We start from the raw sequence: 19,889 nt of genomic DNA, 5'->3' as shown, positions 1-19,889 counted from the left end.
GCTGGCAACAATGGGACACTTCCTCTGTTTTTTAATTGTCACTGCTTTCATATGCAGCCTAGAAAGGCTGAGGAGAAGAGTCCTAGGAATTTCCCTGCCTAATTTCCCCTCTACTTCCTGCCTCTGGAGCACGTATCCTGGGAACAACAGAGGAGTTGCATCTGAGACAGAAGAGATGTGTGGTAAGACAGGCATACACATCAAAAGGATAGGAGAGTATGAAATGATTACTAAGCTCTCCTTTTTCAGACCCTGGAGATGTTGCTCTGAAGTTACATAATATATTCTATTTCTTAATTGTTATTTATTCTTACTCTGAGTCTGGCTATGGAACCCTCTCCAGCAGCCTCTTCCTCATCTGAGCCCAAATACAATCTCTACCCATCTGTGGTTCAACATCCCACTCCACAGCGCAGTCTTCAGGCACTACAGCTTTGAGTGGCTCTCTGCATGTACCACAACTGTATGGCAAATTTGCCTTTAACACTGTGAATGATGCACTCACATCTGTTTTCTTACAGGAAATGCAGCAGCTGTAAATATAACAGGTCCATGGAAAATAAAGAATGCTTTCTCTGTAGCATCTCCTCAAGAAGTGTAGCTGTCACTTTCCCCCCTTAAAACTGTAAAATCTTTTTCTCTCTTATATGGATATATATATATACACAGAGTCAAATCCTCCCTATTAAAAAGCCCTCCAGAGGAAGCCAGGAAATAAATCTTTCAAGCATGCTCAAGGCACTTCAACTGTATAACTCCTATTCGTCTCATGACTATATTTTATTAGATAGTCGCTCAATTTCAGCTCAAGGCAGTTCCTGTCTATGCTGGAGGTTTGAATCACTGCAACCATAATGAGTGCTGAAGCAGGGTAGAAATCCTCGCTATTTATAAATATTAACCATGCCTACCCTGCTTTGGAAGTATATAGCAGGGGAGCTTTAGAATGCAGGATTCATCCTGAAGGTGCATCGAGAAGGAAAGGGTGCCGTGCTGCTGAGGCCAGGAGGCTGAGGGCTGCTGGCTGGTCAATATTCAGGTCTTAAATCAGTGTAGTGCTAGACTTAAGTGTCACAGCTATGTTAAGGTGAATATTTATGTTTTACCAAGTCTCACAAATTTAGGTGTTGGAGCTGCAAGTCCTCCAGTGCTGCCAGTACCTGTGAGAGTTTTCAGGCACAGGAAAGGTGTGACCGCTGCCTCTGGCAGGCTGTTTGAGGTGAAAATGGACATTTATGCAACGCCAATGACTAGATACTAACTAGAAACTTTTCCATTTGAGCCCTCCATCCTGATGCTGTCAGTGACTGTCTGTCACTGCTATTCCCACAAGTCATTTTGAGGAACCTGGAAATAGGGCAGGGTGGAAAGAAGTGCGTGAGGACCCGACAGGGAAGTTGCCAGCTGATCTTTTGCAGCGCAGGATGGGTGAGAGCAGGGCTTGCAGTGGTGCTCCAAAGCTGTCTTTCTTCCCATCACAGATGCAGTCATGGTGGAAGGACAGCTTCAGCCTGGATACATGGAAATCCTGAGTTTCCCAGGAGATACTCTGGAGTGACCAGTGTGTCAAGCAGGGTGTCCCTTGTGTTCTTTTTAGTAGCTTATTGTGTGAAATAACATAATCTAAAACGTGAATGGAAGGGGAAACAAGGCAATGGGTGATCAGGAGCCTGTGGTTCTTCCAAGGAAAATAATTTCTGTTTCACTGGGGAATACCAGCTCGTGATGTCAGTTCAGCTCTGGCTCTGATAAGCTTCTCTCAAACCCAAGACAGGATTGCAGTCTGCCCTGATACCTCAGTCACTGTGAGTGTCCCTTGCAAATCTTCTGCCAAACAGACAGTTGTTGTTTTTTGGGTTTTTTTTAGATTTACCCTGTTTCAATAGGAAAACAGAGTGTATATGGAAAGTTCCTCTGAGCAAGAAACTCTGCTCTGTAGCCAGAGCCCTGCCCTGTGCCATAGGCATTGCAGGATCTGCCTGCCAGTCTGCCAGCCCGCCTGCACAGTGGAACAATGTGCGTGACACAGACACTGATGTCCTGCCCACCACAGGGATGGAGAAATGGAGACATCGGCATGAAGTGACTCACTCACTGAATGAACTGATGGTAGAGCTGGGGGCAGACACTGAGAGCAGATCCACTCCTCTGCCCAAAATATAAGGGACTGATCTGACTCACTGTAGGAGCTCACACAGCACCAAAAAATGAAACTGGCCTTTGCAAGAGGCAAGGAAATACTCTCTTAACAAGGAGAACAAAGAAAGGGGAAAAAACCAGCTCTGCACAAGCTCCTAGTAGAAGAAAAGGTCTTTTGAAACTAGTCTACTGGCATTTGAACCCCATAGTCCATAATGACTACTGCTGGCCCCTCAGCTGAGCTTGCATTTTCTTACAGCAACAATTTGTATGTCAGAAGTTCACCAAGCCTCAGAGCAGCCACAGCCAGGATGAACCTTACATGGCCACACGGTGCCGTGAGTTGGAAGCTGGAAGGGATTTTAAGATATCTTTTAGCTGTCCTTGTGCCTCAGAGCTCCCTTGCTGCCATCATCTAGCTGCCTGAGCTTGCATTCACAGGAGCACTTAGATGCTGAGCTGATACTTTACAGATTTACATTTAAATAACTGAAATTTAAATTCTGCACATGCAGCTTTGCAGACATCTGAATTCCTTGTGTGCCTGAGCTGCCCCTGTGAGGCTTCTTAAATGCTTGTATCATTGTATCTACCTTAAAAAACAGAGCTTCTCACATCCTAGTTCATATTTCAAACAAAATATTGAGACTTGTCTTAATACTTACAGAAACATATGACTGCAAAGGCTCCTTCTCAAGTCCCATGCTGCACATTTCAGTTTTTTCCACATACTCAGGAAGCAGATGGGGAACATATTTTACTCTGTGACTTGTGTGTTTGAGAAGCTGGCTGCTTTATAGGGTGTCCTGGCTCAGCCCATTCTCTGCCCAAGGAGATGTGATATACTCCATAAGAAATATTCTAAGACCTGAATTAACAGGATTTTCTGGGATGAAGCTTTTCAACTCTGTTGCAGAATCTCTTGCTATCTGTGGGAGGTAATTAAATATTTACTGTGGGAGAGAAGGAAAAGAAGGATGGTGCTTTTTGCCACGATCACAGCACTCACACATAAGATGCAGGTCTTACTGCCTAGCTGTCTTTTTTATTTGGAAGCAGGACACATTCCATCGATATTGCATTACTCACCAGGCTCATATAAAAGATGAAAGTTCAAGTTGCTTCAAGTGGAGGAGGTATTTGAATCCAGGTTCTCTGTTCCTAGTTGACAGTGTTAAGTATCTAAGAAGAGATCTCTCTCCTGTTTCAGATACAAAAAATAGGGAGAGGACTCATGTTTGCAATGAAAACCTGAGCAGAGACAAATAACTCCCACTAGCTTTAAGCTCCAAAGAGACACAAAACTTAATACGTCCCTTTCTTCTCGGTATTTACTTTTGACTAGCTTAGATAGTCTCTGTGTTTCAGCCTGGATTATGTGAAACATTCTCAGAAATCAGGCTTTCTCCCCAGGCACTGTACAGATAGCCTGAGTGAATATAGCTCAGAGTGATGCTCACAGTTCTAGCCCAGCAACAGTGAGCCAGGGTCTTCCCTAAACCAAGACTTCATAAAAACAATGTGTCAGTAAGGCAGCTTTGGTCAAATGTGTGTTAGACTTCGTAGGAATTAATGATGCCACCTAACGATGCATATGCCAGGGCCTTTTTTGTTCAGTCCCTCAGGCATCAGTCAGGGTGCTGCTGCCCACAGCAATCCTCAGTGGAAGGAGCATGGAGACAGAAGGAGGGGTCAGTAGCGAGCAGGAGTTAGCACAGAAAGTCACTGATGGCAGGCTAATTTCTCTTGCTGCACCTTATAAAATGCAGACTGTTAACATTCCTTGAGGCTGCTTGGGCAGTTGCTGATGTAAATCACTACAGCTACACCTCCCTGAGAGACCCTCTGAGGATTTATACCAGCCTATAAGCACGTAGACCTTGCTGGGTAATGCAGCATAACCCTTTTGGATAATTTAACTTTCCAAAGATCCCATTGGTCATTCTTTGTTGCAACCTGTTGGCCACCAGTGTAAGCTCCAGTGGCACAAAGCCAGTGTAAACACCAGGGCCGTGACTTACAGTAAAGCAACAGAAAATGCTGTTAGCAGTGCTACTGTAAAACGGGGTCTGAAATGCAGCAGACAAGAAGTATCTGTCACAAATCACTGCTAATATCATAAGGGAAGGTCAGCTATGCAGAGCATTTCCTGCTTTTCAGCCTGCAAAGCCAGTAATGACAGCAGTGAATATTCACAGGGGGAGTTTCATGATTAAATCCTCAGAACTGCAGAAAAAAAGTCTCCTCAGTAAATGTTATGAAATGTTGAATCTAAAGCAAAAAAATCCCAGAGCTTGACAATACAAACCCAGGAATAACTGGTGCTATCTCAGCAGAGTGAAACACCAAATGCTGAACATAAATGCATTTCCACTCATTATCAGGAACATCCAGACCAGAGCTTTCTAGAGATTTTACATTTCAGTTCAGAGTATAAGATTCATCAGTTTATTGAAATTGCAGATGAAATTGTTCTGGGGTAAAGAGAGAGGCAAAGACTCTGGCTAATAATTATAAAATTAAGAGATTAGAGACACAAAAAAAGATGGATTATGTGGTGATAGAGGCGGGGTGTAATGCAGTGGCATTGCATGAAGGCTCAGAATGGAGTGGGATGAGATTGGATCATGCAAAGAGGATGATGGAAGAGGGGCAGGGTTAGGAATGGGTGCCAGATGCAGGTGAGGTTATGACATCAGCAAACAGACACAGGAGCTGAACAGAGCAGGGGTCTTGTGCAAAAGACCTGAGATAAGAACAGAGTCAAAGGGAAACGCAATGTGGGAGTTTGATTCCTGATCTGAAAACTTCCAGCTACTGCTTCTGCCTTTTAACATGCTGATATTCCCATTTGTTTACTCCAGTGGAGCACTGGTAGGACTCTTCAGGGAAGGGTGGGGTACTTATACAGGAGTGAGGTGAGAGGACAGCTCAAACTATTCCCTTCAGGCAGAAGCAGAGGGGTGGTCCAGCTCTTCCCTTCTTCTTGTGCAGCCACGTGAACAAAGCAATGAGAAATGCAACAGGTGGCCTGCAAAGCAAAGACAGAACCTTCAGATACCAAACACTGCCCTCTGGAAAGAGAGCATTCCCTGCCCCACTGAGCTTTTTTACACTGAGGAATCACAAACCAACTGCATTTTTCCTTCAAAACGAAAATCAGTAGTTTCTAGTCTCCTAAATAAGCCCCTTAAACCAGTTTGCAGGTAGGTAGGATGCAGGAAGTCAAAACCTCCTCAAAAATGGGAGGTCTGATGTGCGTCTGACACCTCAGATCCACTGAGAATGTGCAGATCTTTAGAGAGGCAAGAGTTACTTTTCCTTGCTAACAGTATATGCGGCTGTCACACCTCCAGGGAACCAATTCATTGTTTCCTAAAGCAGCAAAGTTTTCAAATATGAGAACAACTTTGTGGCAAAGGCCTTCAAGAGTAATTCGGGGACACTTCCATATGTTTCTTTGTGTGATGCAGGCAAACACTTGCTTCAGGTAAAAGGCAAACTTTGAGTAAAACACTGACTTTTTTCTGCCTTGTTTACCTGTGAGCAGAAAAGGAAGGGCAGTGCTGCCCTTGTTCCTCATCTGTTTATCTCTTTAGACTCTAAAATCCTTCAGCCAGAGCTTGTCTGTGCCACACTAAGCACACAAAGCCCTCACCTCTGCTGAGGCCCTGGGGTGCTTTAGGTGCCTGATCAATCCCCCATACCATGCCTACGATTGCAATGAGCCACCAAGATGAAGGAAAGGAGAAAGGAATTTTCACTTTATTTTATTCAAACAGGTCACATCCTGAAGGATTCCCAGATGACACAACCAACAGTGATACTTAGCACAGAGATTCGTTTAGAAATCTTAGGAGATAAAAAAAGTGACCAGATTCTTCAGATTAAAAATCAAGACCCCTATTTCAGGTCTAGGGAAGTGTGAGGACACACTGGACTGACAGCAGGTATTAGCTATGCACTTGGTGCAGGACTTTCTTTGGCTCCCTTTAGTGAAACAGCAACTATATCATAGTGATAAGAGTTGAGACACAGTTCTACTGACAGCACAGAAAATAACACACAGGTTGGAGAGGAAAAGGAGGTCAGAACCACTTAAATCTCCTAGGCTGTGCAGACTAAAGTAACAGTCAGTAACCTGAACACATTAAGTGCTGGATTTTTGTTCAAAGCACATTTTTCAGACTTGTGAACCAGGATTTTTCTTGATAAACACCTGTAAAGTGAATAGCATCCAAAAGCCCTAGTCTGTATCTTAGGCTTCAGGAGAGGGGAGAGCTCATTGATTTAACAACTCAGGTTTATAGCTAAAATCTGTCCAGGATGGGAGATTTGATCAAGGATAAATAAGCAAAGGTGAGTGGAAAGCACAGGTAATGCCCTGGTTTTAAAAGAGCTCTCACAACTGCTTTAAATCAGCTTTCAGGAACTCTTCCCAGTTGTGACCCCTGGCTCCCTGCTCAGGCTCACAGGGCATCCTCTCACCCTGTGTGCACATAGGTGGCGGGGCAGAGGTAGATGCAAACCTCCAGCCATCCCACCAGGCTCCAGAAGCTGTCTGTGGCTGGGGCATATCCTCATCCCCAGCAGCTGCAGCCCAGTGCCACGTTGCATGACAGCATAAAATGCTACACTGTGGTGACAAAACTGCCTCAGGGCCTTTATAAAACTATTTTTAACAGTGCCAACTTCCTAAAAATCCCAGAATAAACTAAAACAAACAGATTGTGTGAGTGAATAACAGACATGAAACAGAGTTCTTTCTCTTCCAGAAAAATAATGGATGCATACAGCAGGCAATTCCCTTGCTGGAGAGGTCTGAAACCTCTGAAATTAATGTATATTCCAGCTAATGGGAATTGTAATCATTGGCACCAGGCCCACATTTAGCTCAGTACCAGCCCTAGCACAAGGGAGGCATTCAGAGGCAGCTCACATCCGAGGGCAGGAGAAATGAGCTGCCAATTGTGTCAGACATGTTGCCTCAGGAGGGGGAAAATCGAGCTTTTGCTGCTGCTGCCTGCTCTGTTTCTCTCATCCCTTCCAGAATAGGCTGCCCGTGCTGTGCTAGCACCCACAAACTACCCAAATTTATAGCAGAGCATTCTTATTTTCTGCCAAGATTTCTTGATTGTGTACATCATGATGCAGGGCTGACAACACAACCAAATACCTTCCTTGCTGCTGAGAAGGGTGTGGGCTGGCTCCTCTCTGATGTGCTCTTGCTTTCTTCTTCAGCTTGGCCCAAAAGCTTGAGGACAAATGTAATGGAAAAACCAGGGAATTCTCACCTTTTTTTCCCTTGAAGAACTATACATACAGGCGGGTACACATGTCAGTGTGTAGTCACACAGAGAGTACACTGCTGATGGCAGCTCCCTCAGCAAGGGGAAAAGTGTTCTTTCATGCCTGTGAAGCCCAGCAGTACAGAACCTGTTGCACCACAGAAACCTCCCCTGTCTGATGGCTGTCACTCGTGAGAGGTTGTATCAGTTGCTCCTTGCATCCTGGGCTGTATCAAGTACCAAGACACCCAGAGAACACTCTAATTAGCTTGACTTGCACCAAGCCTCCAGTGAACTGATGATCCACTGAGCACTGAGACCTCTATCCTATCCGTGAGGTGAACAATTCCCTATTGCTAAGTTACTTCAGCTCAGTGGGACTTAAACCATTACTTTTGCTCCTGATTCTTTCTGTTGTACACAGTAGCAAAAACTGTCATGGAGGCCAAACTGACCCTGTTTCTTAAATATTTTGTCTTTCCTTCCTTTCCTTTCCTTCCTTTCCTTCCTTTCCTTCCTTTCCTTCCTTCCCTAAAACAAGAGGAGTGCTTACAGAATACAGTAGCCATGCTGCAGAAGCAAGAGAGAAAGTACTATCTCCCTTTTCTAAACAGTAAAATCAATGAGATTCAGTTAAACCTAGAGGTGGCAGGGAATTGAATGGTTATATATTTCTTCTTGGAAAATGTCAATTAAATGAAACCGAAATTTTCTGAGTTGGGGCAGGAAATATTTCTAAACCCCAGAGGGAACCATTGGTCCAACTTAGGAGAGCATTCAATCCTCAGTGAATGAATGAAATCTTTTGTTGAATTGCTACAAAACATGGAAAACTTGGATTCAAGTCCTTGTAACTCCCAGATTTGAGACAGGAACCTTACCTGTCACTTGCCTACATGTGGAGAGAATCATTCAGGCTTCTCCATTGTAAGCATTTAATTTCCTTCAAGGAAAATTAAGTATTAACAGAGACAGGGATCCCAACCTGTCCCCTCCTCATCCCATGAGCATTTTATAAACCTAATGAGCACCTTCCTCACTCTTCTTCTTAATGAGTATTTACTTACACAAAGTGAAACCACTTTAACAAAAGGAGTGAAGTTGAACCTCTCTTTCTCTGAAAGGTGTTGGATTTGTCTCAACATTTTTGACAAGGGAAGATCTTTTGCAGGGCAGTAAACCTGGTTTCCACTCAGCATTAATTATGCCTCTGTAACAGGAGATATGATAAGCAGAACTAGGCTTCATATACCCCATTAAGTGAGGTTTGGGCACTAAAATTCAAATCAGTAATGGCTTGGATTTAGTACTTTTAATTGAGCTTACAAAGCTCAAGAGAATCAAGCAAACAGTTGAAGAAATGAAGAAGTTAGTTTTCACTTGGAGCCAAATGATGTCCAGGCTCCACGGAAAGCTGTGCTAGGTTTTTATCTACAGACATTTGGAGAAACATGAAAATGCCTAGTGCAAAACAAGAAGTCTATCTGTCTGTCTCCCTTCATAAATCTGTGTTCACATGACTGAGACATACTATCTTTTAACCAAGCTTCAGATACTAGGTTTCCTCAAGCAGAATTCATATCTCTAATAATGTGGATCTCAAAGAGCTCAGCATCAAGGGGGGGTGCATCAGTATCACTGTTCAGGTGTTGGAAAGACAAAAGCATCAACAGAGTCAGAGAAGGGTGTGATGGGAGCTGGGCAGAACCACACCAGACAAATCCCACTGTTTGTACAATGTCCCCACTCCACAGGAGGACAGCTGCGCAGCACCACTGGCATGGTGGGATTGTCTGAAGCAGCCAACATTGAAAAGCTCTCACGGTGGTCAGGAGAGCATGCAGAGGTGTAATGGGAGATAAGGAATAATCCCACTGGGGCAATGCTGCAGGGCAAGAAGTAAAAGCAGGAAAACAACAAAGAAGAAATGTGGAAGAGGAAACCTGCTATCTAATGTGTGTGCAATTGTAGCATAGAAGCAAAGGTTTGACTCAAACTGCAGAGCATGGCTGGAGATGAGAAAAAAAGACAGAAAATCCCTTTTAGCACTGTGTTCTGAGGATTTAGTCACAACATGACTCTGGAGCTTTATAGCCTCAGGATACTGGGCATTTCCAAGTGCTGTTTCCACAAAAGCTCATTCACCAATGTGCTTACTGCATCATGATGAGCCCTATTCCTCCTGGACACCAGGAGAGCCTGTGCTTCATGTTAGAGGATGAGGACAGGCTCCCTGGCCAGCACGGCTTCATTCACTGCTGTGGCCTCATTACAATTCTGAGGCCCTCTTGGCCAATTTGCTGGTCAAGCTGGTGCAACTGGGAACTGCTTGGCCTCACTGGCCTGGAGCTGCCCATCCAGGTCAGATCTCATGCCTTGTGTTAACAGGGGGTGCCAGGCTGGTTGGGTACAGAAAACACGTGTGGCAAATTTTATCTGAAAGAGGGTAGGGCCAAGTAGAGTGACAACAACAGTGTTGTGCATAGTGTGGGCTAGCAGGCTGTTAAGGAACCAAGGAAGACTTGAAAAAAGAGTAGGAAAAATTGCTCAGATAACAGTCCTCTTGTGACCACTTCTATGTCCCAGTGATCTCTAAATGTAGATCTATGTCACTATTAAGGTCCGTATTAGATAACCTCCTTCTGTGATCTGTAAAATTTCTTGATCATTAAACTATGTATCCAGATGAATGGAGGGTTTCAAAATGATGTGCACTGCTCTTCTAAAAGGTCCCTCTGTCCTCACATGATGCTGGCTGTTGACAGCAGAAATGGGGAAAAGCAAAATTTACCCTGTACTTTAAAGAGCTGGATCTAATGGTTATGCCACATTTTAGTCAAAATAGGAGAATAAGGGAAGGAGATAGATTAAGCAGAAACAGATTCTGGGAAGTATCAAAGGGAGATTAAATATAAATGTTAACAAACTGGGGAAGCAGAGAAAAAAAAAAGAAATTTAACATAATCCTTTACAAAATCTAAAAAGAAGATGGCTGATCCCTTCTCTTTTTCCTCTTTCTTTCAGCCACTATCTTTCTTTTTTATTTTTATTTTGACACTAATGGAAAACCAACAGCTGAGCTGAGTTGTTGAAATACTGGACAGCAAAGGGAAAAGATGAAGGCAGCTTTGCAGATTTTACAGGTTACTGCCTCTGTGACAATAACCTCTTCTATTTCCTCCACTCCCTCCCTCTGGGGATATGCATGTCCTGATGTCTTTAGCTGGAGAGCAGAAAGAAACTGAGAAGATAACTGGGCTCAAGCGTGTGTCCTAGGGAGATAATAGTTCTGACATTATTCAAATTTTTCCCTAATAAACTAGGGCTTGGTCCTGAAACACTCTTTCAGGCAAGGGGCCCAAACATAGTTCAGGAGCCTCATTTTAATCACAGAAAAATATTTGCAATAAAGCTGTTAGGTCCTCATGGATAGCTGAATGGGGCAGAGCTTTCTCTTTGGTGTTTGACAGGCAGAAAGGAGACAGGACATGCAGACGGTGAAGCACAGGCTGCTTCTCCCAGTGTAACCCAGCGACCCACTAGCAGCTGCAAATTAGGGAGGATTTACACTTTTCAGCAGCTGCCTGTTGTCCTTACCTCTCTCTGCCTCCATGCCCCACAGTCTCCTCTTGTTGTGACCCAGTGTCTTGCTTCCTCCTGGTATCCAGCTCTGGGGGAATGGCAGGAGCACAGGTGGGCTGGGAGCCAAGCGCTGCATGCCAAGTTTGTGGCTTTGCAGTTTACCTGTGGTGGTTTACTCTGCCTCCCTCTTTGCCCAAATGCTCTTCTTAGTTTACTTCTAATTATAATAAATGCCATCTCTCTGTGGTTCCCTGTGGCTTGTTAATTAGTCTGCTGAGGCATTACTGAATTCCAGGAGAGCAGAGAAGACATACGTGCCAAAACCTTCCCAATGTTTCTCTCTCTCCCACGTGGACACACACCAGCAGAGGAGAAGCAGCTGACCCCATTGGCACAAAAGGTAACTAAAACATCCAAGACTCCACCCAAGGCTATTGAAGTAATTAGAAAGACGCCCAAAGGGCTATTAGTCAGGCTCATAAAGAGCTCATACTTTTAGAACTAGTTGTCACCACTGTGGCAGGGAAAGGAAAAATGAGTTTTATATAGCTTGTGGCCGTGTCAGCCTGAATCTTCTCTGCACGGTTAAAGCAAGATCCTATGTTGCTACAGTGGGGATACTGTAACACGCGTATCAAACAAGGCGGTCGTGGAAAAGAAATAGATATAGGCTGATTCTTGCTAGATGTTTCAGAGATGTTTATTTCTTCAGCCGCATGGCCGGGGCTCTGCTGGGGAACTCCTCAATCAGGGGACCCGAGGGTCCCTGCCTGCACAGGGGAACACAAAACAACCAATGGGGAACGAGGCTGACCCAGGGCCAGGGAAACCCCGTGTCTCCCCCCAGGACTCCTCTCCCAGGGCTACATGGCAGGGGAGGGACCCAACATTTCACCCGTTTTATTTTAATAAAAGGAGAATGAAAACAACTGGATAAACATAACAAGAACAGTTTTAAAACCAAACAAGCCACCCTCCTGAGCCTTTAAATGTCCAAACAGATTCTCTGGAACATCTTAAGGCTGACAGAAGGGAGACAGAACTCTCCAGACATGCTTTGTGGGGAAACTGAGGCAGGAGAGGGTTTAATTTCTTCCCTCCCCCTTTTCATCCCCCCCTCGGCATCGGAGAGGAATTGTAGGGAAATGGAATTGTATAGGGAAGCCATGGGGTGAAAAACGGATTAGGAATAAACTGGGGATGGGGCGAACTTAGGAAGGGGTTCATATTGGGTATAGGGTAAAAGGGGGAAGTAGGCTGTGGGTAGGGAAATTGCTGGGATGGATATTGTTTATAATTTTGTGCATAACGGCTGCCTTTGACTGGAATACCTCCAGGCCCAGTAACATTCGCTGCTTGTAAACCCTTCTTTCCTTGCACTATATCAAATTGTACAACTTCCCCATCTCCTACACTTTGCAGGTAATTTTTAGGGTTATTCCTTTTAATGGCAGTTCTATGGATGAATAAATCTTCCCCTGTATCATCTCGTGTTACAAATCCATAGTTGTTTTTTACACTGTACTGTTCCACAGTTCCTGTGATTTTTGTTGCTATAACTCCTCCTATCATGTGCTTGCGTGTTCGTCGTGGCTGCCGGTCCCATGTGGCTGCTGCCTCGCCGACTCCGACGTCTCGGCCGGGCCCCCGCGTTGCGGCTGCTCCGCGCTCTCCGAGCGGCGCTGCTCCGGCGCGTGTCTGGGCTCTGCGCGGCCCCGCGTTGCCATCACCGCTGGCCCCGTGCCCTGTGAGTGGTTCCGCTCCGCCAACTCCACGCTGCTTTGAGAGCGGCCCCGTTCTGGCTCGGCGCTGCGCTGCGCGGCTTCTCGTGTCGCTGTGGGAACCGCCGCTTCTCCCTCCGCAGGGCTCTCCGAGCCGTGTGCTCAGAGCGGCCTGCCACGCCGACGCCCGGTTCCTGGCTGCTCGTGGCCCACGGCACCCGCGGCGCCTGCGGCATCGCTCCCTCACTCATGGTCGAGCAGCCGGGGACCCCGAGACAGGGATGGGGTCCGCGATAAGGCACGGGCTCTCGAGGGGGCCGGGCGCATCCAGCACAGGCACCTCTGCTGGCACGGCTGCAGTCAAGCACTCCTGGGATAGCGGCCGTGCGGCCTCGGCCGCGGGACTATGGCCATCCTCTAGGGGTAATGGGACCATACAAATGCTCCTCAAGAGCTTCAGTGATTACAATTAATCCATGGAGATCTTCTGTCACTAGTCCATGTTTTGTTTGATCCCTTATCTTATCCCAGATCTCGTACCAAAAACACCCATGATTAGTTCCAGGAGGATCAATATCAAAAAGTAAGTCTCGAGAAATATAGAAGAAATTTTTGAAAAGCCAGTTAAAAAAATGTTCTGGATCTCTTCTTGTTTTGTTGTTCAAGGATTCCTTTAACTTCTAGATACATTTCTTTCTGTGGTTCAGAGAGCCACATTTCCCACAATTCTTCCATAGTCCAGAGAGAATATCCAAACCAAGGTGAGAAGGGAGAGATCTAGAGTGGTTTTTACTCATGAATTTTCTGTCCTTAGGGATCAGTGTCTTGCCCGCATTCTCTACCATTTGCTACAGTGGGGATACTGTAACATGTGTATCAAACAAGGCGGTCGTGGAAAAGAAATAGATATAGGCTGATTCTTGCTAGATGTTTCAGAGATGTTTATTTCTCCAGCCGCATGGCTGGGATCTGCCGAGGAACTGCTCAATCACGGGACCCGAGGGTCCTTCTGCCCGCGCAGGGAACACAAACCAACCAATGGGGAATGAGGCTGAGCAGGGGCAGGGAAACCCCGTGTCTCCCCCCAGGGCCCCTCTCCCAGGACCCCATGGCAGGGGAGAAGGGACCCCGACACTATGTGGGGTAGCCTCTTACCTGGATTAGCAGATTTCCATACCTGGATGTTGCTCCCTGGGATCTTGGGATTCAGCTGGCATCCTGTCTCCTTGCTCTGAGGAGACAGAGCAACTTATATGAGTGCAGAAGGACACCTCCAGGCCCTCAGGCCCTTTCCCAACAGTTCCTCTTCCACTCCCATACCCACAATTACAGAATAATTTTCCTGAATTGAGGTGGGAAAGCTCTGTAGACCATGTCCTGTAAGAGACACAGAGCTGGGACGTGCTGACACCTGGAGAAGGCTAACATGGAATTGCACACCCCGGAGCCAAACCAAGCTGATCAGTGCCTGCTATGTCCTGGTACTCCATGTCCCATCCCAGCTGGTGCCACTGGGATATACAATGGTGGGAGGAGAGGTGGAGCCCTGCAGCGGCAGGAAGAGGCTCTGCAGGAGAAACAGAAGCTCTCTGTGCACAGGTGCTCTGCTGCCTCAGTAACTCCTGGAAAGGAAACACATTTGATGTGTTCCCCCTGCCACCTGGGACACCACAGGCAGAAATTCCACTGTGGTTTGGAGGGACCTTTTTTAAAATGAGGAAAGTTGTGTTTAGTCAAGGAAAAAAGCGCTCTTCTTCCACCCACACAGAGATTAATTTTCCAGGTTCTCAAACTTGGCACGAAAGTTATGAATCCTATTTAAATGAACTGTTTGTTCTTTACAAGGAAGCATTATATAGATTTTTTTTCCTTTTTTTTTTTAATAAGCTGTTTGTGGTGAGAAAATGACACCATTCATATTTGGTGTCTGTGCTAGCTAGGAAGGTATGTTGTTGTTTGTTGAATGCTTGTTGCATTTGGTTTAAATTGTCATGAGAAAATTGATGTCATATTCTTTACAGCTTTATGACCACTAGCCTGGGATTGGAGCTATTTTTGTATTTAAGATGTCTTGTCCCACCATTGCATGGAATTCCTTTCCTCCTGAAGGGGAAAATTCAACATATGACTGATTTCAAGACTAAAATACCGCCTGCAGGGTAAAAGCCCTTCTAACAGTATCTGTAACTATGTGAGGGCTACATATATAGTCAAAAGAAAGAAAATACCTGTTGAGTACAGATCAGTATTTGAAGAAGCACTGGAAGAGGTCGAGAAATAAGACATTAATGTACATGGTGAAAAATTTGTGAAACAAATCTCAGGCTGTGAGGTGGAAAGGAAATACTGTAACTCAAGTGAGCAAACCCTGAGCTGGGATTATATCTGTTGCATGCCTCACTACGATGGGTGGCTGCTGCCCAAAGAGGGCAAAGGAATGACACAGGGCGTGGGACTGGGCCTTGGTGGCCCTGGGGACTGCCCGGTGGCCATGGGGCTGTGGCCTCTCCTGTCCCCACCAGCCCAGTGTGGGGCTGGGAGCCCTGGAACGCAGCACAACTGAGCCCGGTGAGCCAAGTCTCTGCTCTGACAGAACCAGATCTACTTTACAATCACCCAAAAATGGAGAAAAAAAGTAATGAACATTTCATCCTTCTCTTTTTTTTTTTTTTAATTAAACTTTTCAAATTCTGATGAAATTGAAGAAATAAGTTGGACTTCAAATTTAGAGGTTCACATTTAATTTGAAAGCTGCATTTCCCACTTTCTGATAGCTCCAGACTTTAGGACTTCCTTAAACTTTGTTTCAGTTTTTGTACCAAGATTTTTCTAACTTCATGTTGAAATAGGAGGAGCAAGTTGTGTTCCTCCTATTTCAAAGTTCAAGTAACTTTAAAGGCATGAGTTTGAATCCACGAGGAAAAAAATGAAAATTAGAAATGCTATTTGAATTACTATTTTGAACACCACCATAAATGTACTTTTTCAAAACATGAAAAAGCTTTTTAAAGAGTATTTCTAAAAAATACCGTAATTAAAATGTGAAATTGCTTAATACTAAGTATTTTCTCTATCATGAAACATGATCCATATGCTGGATATTGAACCACAAGAAATCTGTTCTGCTTAATCAGAAAATTCATATGATTTATTTTATAAACATTTGAAGGAAACAGGGAATTACTTTACATTCCTTGTGGTTGGATGAATACAGAAATAAAAATGTAGATTTGGATATAGATGCAATTTGTTAAGACTTTTGAAGCCTAAATCTGTTCTGAAATAAAAGGAAATAATAATCATCTAAAAAGAGCTAAAAAGCAAGTAATTAAAAAGACTGAACTTTAAATAATACTAAAGTGCTTCCATTCTTAATTGAATAATATTACATTTCCAACTGGCTCATGGTACTTTGCAGTTGGATCACACATACTAATTGCTGGAACATTCCATATTTTAGGATGCCCTCCACACTGCCATGAAACCAGGTATTAGGTGTACAAAATATCAGTGTGTGAGCACTGCCGACACAGCCACACATCCCTGCTTTGTACCCCACTGCTCCCAGGAACTGTCCACACATCCTGACAATCTACTGAGTGGCAGGAGGTGGCATTTTTGGGTGGGGCCATCTTCATGCTTGGAATTTAACCATCCTATCAAACATCAAAAGGAGCTGTGTAAGTTGTACAAGCTGATCTACGGCAAAGCATCAGTCAGAGGTTTGGATCCAATCAATTCCAGGTTGCTCCAATGAGCATTTAATGATGTGGCTGACTTATACCTTCGGGAGGCTGTCCCATCTTGGTAAATGATGCAAATTTATGGTGAATTTGACAAGTCTTTTCTACATTTGTTCCAAAATTCATTGTCCTCATTGTTACAGCTGCTCTACACATCCTCCAGGTAACCTGAAGTTCTTGACAAAATGAAACAGCATTAAAGCATTTCTTCATGAATGAGGGTGGTGAGAGACAATGGAACCAGTTGCCCAGAGAAGCTATGGATGCCCCATCCCTGGAAGGGCTGAAGGCCAGGATGGATGGGTCTTTGAGAAACTTGGTCTAGTGGCAGGTGTCCATTCCCATGGCAGGAATTGGATGATATTTAAGGTCCCTTCCAAATCAAACCATTCTGTGATTCTATGATTCTGAAGATACCAGGAACATATCATCTACCTCAAAATCTCCGGCCATACCTAAACTCATACATGCCAAACATGTGTCACCATGAAAAGGCTTTCAGCCTTTCTGAAAATTATGGAAATCACAGCTTAAATGGAACTTACATAGCCCTATGGGTGTTTGAAATGAAAAGATAAAGAGATCACCAAGACTCAGAGCACAGTTATGTGAGCGAATGGGCACAGGTAAGGTACCCTTCACAGTAATCCAATGAAAGAATGTACTCAGTACCACAAAACCTGCTGAGTTCATAGGAATTCATACTCTGTGCCTTTGGCTCTGCCACTGCATTTGTATAATAGCTCACACCTGTGTTGCAAAGCACACCAGGCTTTAACCACCATGGCTGGACTTTCAGAAGGTGCAGCTGAGATTAATGTATCTCATAAAACAGTGTCTCATTATCAAGACATCAGTGTTTTAATCTGAAGCCACACAGGAAAGAATAAAATGATAAAAAAATGGCACCCTTTTTAAAAAAAGAGCATTAAAAAAAAAAAGAGCATTCTCAGTTTTTGCCCATTATCTTTAACCCAAGGTTGCCAAGGGTTTCTAGTAAAAAAATGTCTAAATGAAGACTCCTAGGACTGTTCCAGGAAGAAACTGTTATGGATTTGTCTTAAAGACAAGCTCCTGTAGGCAAGCAAAGGGCTGAATTTGTGTGGATTTATTAGATAATTTAACTCTCAGGTGTTTTAATGTTTGCTTTGATTGCTGACTCAAATACAGGCAAGTTAAGCTTAAAATGGTTCAGCAGAGAAATGGCAGCAATGATTGCACTTGGTGCTTTTCTGATTTCTACCTTCATTTGTAAATGTCTTATGTTTATTCTCTCAGGTTCATTAACTCGTTTTATAATTGAGCAGTACACACACAAAGAGCATTTTCTTTTTACTTACTGCTTTGAAATTACTAACACCATTGAAGCAGACAAATAATTGATCATGTATTCCTGGCAAACTAAGATGGGTAATTTAGATTTTTATGCCTCAAGATGCTTCATATCTATATAAGAATCATGGTGAAGCTGTGTTATTACTGCCTTCAAGGCTCACAAAACCTTTGTAAGAAGCAGTTAACCCACCTGTGTATGGTTCACTTTTGAGCTAGGAAAAAGGCACATTGTATCATGAGAAGATCTTTTGTCATGCTGGGCTGAAGACCCAGTCTCATATAAACTCTTTCCATGGTTCATTCATTCTTCTGAGTGAGTACTGGCTGTCTGACACAATTCCCAGTATAAGAGACATCACTTATGGGCCAAAGAATGGGCGAAGAGAAATTTTGACATCTAGGGACTTTCTATGTTTTTTGGTTTAACAGCAAGGGAATTTGTGTCAGGACCCAGAGGCTCATTTCCACATGGAACAGCTTGACTGGCATCCTGGGGGAGAACCCTGGTTTGAATCAAATGGCACACCCAGTGGCTGAGTGGCTCCTTTCAAACCGCCAGATAACTTCACTTTCCTTCCAAGATGCTTTTGGTTTTCCTTTTTATAAGACCTTCAACAGTAGATGTTTCTTGGTTCTAGTTCCAGTAGTTATATCTGAGATGTTTAATGCTTCCTGCATTCCTTGGACTTAACTTTGAAAGTATCCCTATTTTGAGGAAGAGAACAGACCAGATGACCTCTCAGAGTTCCTTCTGAACTGAATTTTTCCATGATTCTGTGACCTCATAGAATGGTGTGAAGAGATCCAACTTAGATTGTCTAAACTGTCAGGTTCCACATCCTTTTTTTTTGGACTTTTTAGTTGTTGATGTAGTTGGTAAGCTTTTGATTGTACAAATACACCGTTGTATTCCAGAAGAATTGCATGAGCACAAAGAAGCACAAATACATTTCCTAGATAAATACTCCCTACATGGGAAATGCCCTTGTATCATTGTGTACCTCGAAGAGATAATGATTCACATCTATGTTTCTGAGAAGGATCCTTCTGAAACATGGGAAGCATGGATTCTGGAAATAGTGCTAACAAGGAAGTGTCATGACCTATTTAAAGGCACTCTTCTCATGACAGTGCATGACAGCAGCAGTCATAAGACCGAAACCAAGCACTTTAATTATTTTCGACAGGGTAAATCAGTGCTTTTAATAACAATCATTCCTAGGCTAACTGCACTGTGTGGAGCTATTCCATGACAGCAAGTCTTCACTATCCTTTCCAACCACTCAACAGATGTGCTGTTTTACAGCACAAAATGGCCTTGGTGCTTCATGTCAGGGGTGGCTGCTTTTCAGCAATATCAGCAATTGCTGAACACAGGGGTAAAAAGCATTTTCAGAGCTCTCAGACTGTAATATATCTAGGTTATGATAATGCATTAAGTGTGGGCCCTCTTAAGGGGTGTCTCAGATGCTGAAGAATTTGATGGAAATTTGGGATGTAAGAGCCAGTTTCATGTGAGGCCATTTTTTCCCTATAACCCATCTGTGTTCCAAGATTATTATTGTTGCCTTCCACATACTCTCGTGTTGATAGTGGAACATACACCTTTATAGTGATATAAAAGAAACATCATAAATGCAGAAACAAGGAGAGAATTGTCCCATCACTGCCACACTTGATAACCTGAGATTGAAGTGATTCATTTCCTTTTAAATCAGAGGACTTGCTTGTTTTCATATGAACCTTGAATCACAGCAGGCTTAAGTATTTCCTGCATTGTAACCCCAAGCATAAATTACACAGTATAAAAAGCTATTTGTCTTTCACTAGTGTAGGGTCTTCTCTAGTTCTCCTTCCTCTCTGTCATTTAGTGGAAGCCATATTTGATGTGGTAGAATGAAATAAATGAAAAATTTTAAAAATCTCCTTCTTTTTGGGCCTCTTTTCTTGGAAAATATTTCTCTTGCAAGACTCATTTGCATTCTGGGTCTGTTTCTGCTCCCAGATGGTACATTTCACAGGCATGGTTTACTAATCATTTTAAAAAGCCTTTTAAGTCAAAATAATAACAGAGGGAAAAA

This window comes from Corvus moneduloides, chromosome 4, assembly GCF_009650955.1.
Source record: "Corvus moneduloides isolate bCorMon1 chromosome 4, bCorMon1.pri, whole genome shotgun sequence".
NCBI lineage: Eukaryota > Metazoa > Chordata > Aves > Passeriformes > Corvidae > Corvus > Corvus moneduloides.
This window is presented reverse-complemented; position numbering follows the sequence as displayed.